This window comes from Pseudophryne corroboree, chromosome 5 (genome assembly GCF_028390025.1).
Source record: "Pseudophryne corroboree isolate aPseCor3 chromosome 5, aPseCor3.hap2, whole genome shotgun sequence".
Lineage (NCBI taxonomy): Eukaryota > Metazoa > Chordata > Amphibia > Anura > Myobatrachidae > Pseudophryne > Pseudophryne corroboree.
This window is the reverse complement of record NC_086448.1, coordinates 393,341,088-393,344,801: the sequence shown is the minus strand read 5'-3', so window position 1 is coordinate 393,344,801 and position 3,714 is coordinate 393,341,088. Positions and strand designations below refer to the sequence as shown.

Genomic DNA, 3,714 nt, shown 5'->3' with positions numbered 1-3,714 from the left:
AAAACAAACTACATTGTCACCAGAAGAGCAATACAAAATGTACAAGTGATATATTAAAACCATCTTTCCAGCTTGAATTTCAATGATGCATTGGGGCAACGATTTTGTGAGAAACATCTTCACCCTTAAAAAAAGATTTTCTTAATTCCTTACCTGTGTGCTAATTAGATATCACCTTGTTTTCACATTAAACAGACTTCCACATGAGAAAGCAGCAAGGATGCAGTGGCGTTAATGTTTCCTGGTGTCAACCTGTATTATTTCAGTAGACATTGAAATGAGGATGCATCTTGCTGCCTTTCCAATGAAGCAAGTTTAATTTAGTAATAGGTGAAAAACCATCCCTACAAAGGTGTTAATCAGAGACTTGGCTTTGTGGACACTTTTCAGAGAACAAATTTGTTAGCATAAAAATAAAGCCAGAAAATGAAGAGCTGTTTAATCACTCAATTTGATTTTTCTGCCAGCATTTTTCTTTTTCTCTGCAACCCACTGCTAAATTGTGCTTCCTAGCTGTTTTTTTTATAAAATCACTTAATCAAATCTAACTCTGATTACATCAGAGAAGGCCAGGTACCCTACACCATAAGAGAGGGTTTGAAATTTTGACTTGTCTACTTAAAGATCACCAAAATCTGATCACAAGCTCAATTACGTCCCTGGGTAGGATTGAACCACCAACCTTTTGGTTAGTAGCCAAACACACTAACTGATTGTGCCACAGAGACACTTTGCAAAAGTGCATACTGACAAAGGCTAATAAGCATTCATCTAGAACGTTTCCTAGAAAAACTTTAAAAAGTCAATAATCTGGAGAGTTTTTGTAAGATGTTTCTTAAATCAACCAACGAAGAAACACATTAGTACTTTCCCATGATGAGTGAGTGCTTCAGGATCTCTTGCACTTACATGTGCAGCAGAGTACTGCAATGGAAGCATGCTTGGCCCATAACCCAGAGGTAGGCAGATTGAAACTATCCTCTGCTATATGCATTTTTTTTAATTAAAGTAATCCAAAACTGGGATTGATATTTTAGCTCTTTTATTTTTACTTAAAGTACAATAACTTTTACCATTTTAATTTGTTTTAATAGTATATTGACAGTATTGTTTTCTTTCAAAAATCCACTTAATTTTCTTTACCCTATTATTAAAATGGTAATTGACAAAAACAAACTACATTGTCACCAGAAGAGCAATACAAAATGTACAAGTGATATATTAAAATCATCTTTCCAGCTTGAATTTCAATGATACATTGGGGCAACGATTTTGTGAGAAACATCTTCACCCTTAAATAAAGATTTTCTTAATTCATTACCTGTGTGCTAATTAGATATCACCTTGTTTTCACATTAAACAGACTTCCACATGAGAAAGCAGCAAGGATGCAGTGGCGTTAATGTTTCCTGGTGTCAACCTGTATTATTTCAGTAGACATTGAAATGAGGATGCATCTTGCTGTCTTTCCAGTGAAGCAAGTTTAATTTAGTACTAGGTGAAAAACCATCCCTACAAAGGTGTAAATCAGAGACTTGGCTTTGTGGACACTTTTCAGAGAACAAATTTGTTAGCATAAAAATAAAGCCAGAAAATGAAGAGCTGTTTAATCACTCAATTGGATTTTCCAGCCAGCATATTTTTTTTTCTCTGCAACCCACTGCTAAATTGTGCTTCCTAGCTTTTTTTTATAAAATCACTGAATCAAATCTAACTCTGATTACATCAGAGAAGGCCAGGTACCCTACACCATAAGAGGGGGTTTGAAATTTTGACTTGTCTACTTAAATATCACCAAAATCTGATAACAAGGTCAATTACGTCCCTCGGTGGGATTGAACCACCAACCTTTTGGTTAACAGCCGAACACACTAACAGATTGCGCCACAGAGACACTATGCAAAAAGTACATACTGACAAAGGCTAATAAGCATCCATCTAGAACGTTTCCTAGAAAAACGTTAAAAAGTCAATAATCTGGAGAGTTTTTGTAAGATGTTTCTTCCATCAACCAACGAAGAAACACATTGGTACTTTCCCATGATGAGTGAGTGCTTCAGGATCTCTTGCACTTACATGTGCAGCAGAGTACTGCAATGGAAGCATGCTGGGCCCATAACCCAGAGCTAGGCAGATTGAAACTATCCTCTGCTATATGCATTTTTTTGTTAATTTAAGTAATCCAAAACTGGGATTGATATTTTGGCTCTTTTATTTTTACTTAAAGTACAATAACTTTTACCATTTTAATTTGTTTCAATAGTATATTGACAGTATTGTTTTCTTTCAAAAATCCACTTAATTTTCTTTACCCTATTATTAAAATGGTAATTGACAAAAACAAACTACATTGTCACCAGAAGAGCAATACAAAATGTACAAGTGATATATTAAAATCATCTTTCCAGCTTGAATTTCAATGATACATTGGGGCAATGATTTTGTGAGAAACATCTTCACCCTTAAATAAAGATTTTCTTAATTCATTACCTGTGTGCTAATTAGATATCACCTTGTTTTCACATTAAACAGACTTCCACATGAGAAAGCAGCAAGGATGCAGTGGCGTTAATGTTTCCTGGTGTCAACCTGTATTATTTCAGTAGACATTGAAATGAGGATGCATCTTGCTGTCTTTCCAGTGAAGCAAGTTTAATTTAGTAATAGGTGAAAAACCATCCCTACAAAGGTGTAAATCAGAGACTTGGCTTTGTGGACACTTTTCAGAGAACAAATTTGTTAGCATAAAAATAAAGCCAGAAAATGAAGAGCTGTTTAATCACTCAATTTGATTTTTCTGCCAGCATTTTTCTTTTTCTCTGCAACCCACTGCTAAATTGTGCTTCCTATCTGTTTTTTTATAAAATCATTTAATCAAATCTAACTCTGATTACATCAGAGAAGGCCAGGTACCCTACACCATAAGAGGGGGTTTGAAATTTTGACTTGTCTACTTAAAGATCGCCAAAAACTGATAACAAGGTCTATTACGTCCCTGGGTGGGATTGAACCACCAACCTTTTGGTTAATAGCCAAACACATTAACCGATTGCACCACAGAGACACTTTGCAAAAAGTACATACTGACATAGGCTAATAAGCGTTCATCTAGAACGTTTCCTAGAAAAACTTTAAAAAGTCAATAATCTGGAGAGTTTTTGTAAGATGTTTCTTAAATCAACCAACGAAGAAACACATTGGTACTTTCCCATGATGAGTGAGTGCTTCAGGATCTCTTGCACTTACATGTGCAGCAGAGTACTGCAATGGAAGCATGCTGGGCCCATAACCCAGAGCTAGGCAGATTGAAACTATCCTCTGCTATATGCATTTTTTTGTTAATTTAAGTAATCCAAAACTGGGATTGATATTTTGGCTCTTTTATTTTTACTTAAAGTACAATAACTTTTACCATTTTAATTTGTTTCAATAGTATATTGACAGTATTGTTTTCTTTCAAAAATCCACTTAATTTTCTTTACCCTATTATTAAAATGGTAATTGACAAAAACAAACTACATTGTCACCAGAAGAGCAATACAAAATGTACAAGTGATATATTAAAATCATCTTTCCAGCTTGAATTTCAATGATACATTGGGGCAATGATTTTGTGAGAAACATCTTCACCCTTAAATAAAGATTTTCTTAATTCATTACCTGTGTGCTAATTAGATATCACCTTGTTTTCACATTAAACAGACTTCCACATGA

The 3,714-nt window shown here is 34.6% G+C and overlaps 1 non-coding gene across 1 annotated transcript; it reads right to left on the bottom strand.

The window, feature by feature from the left end:
- Positions 1 to 654: 654 nt before the first annotated feature.
- On the bottom strand, positions 655 to 728 carry TRNAS-ACU (transfer RNA serine (anticodon ACU)). Its single transcript has one exon. It is a non-coding gene; the product is annotated as a tRNA-Ser (tRNA).
- Positions 729 to 3,714: the final 2,986 nt, after the last annotated feature.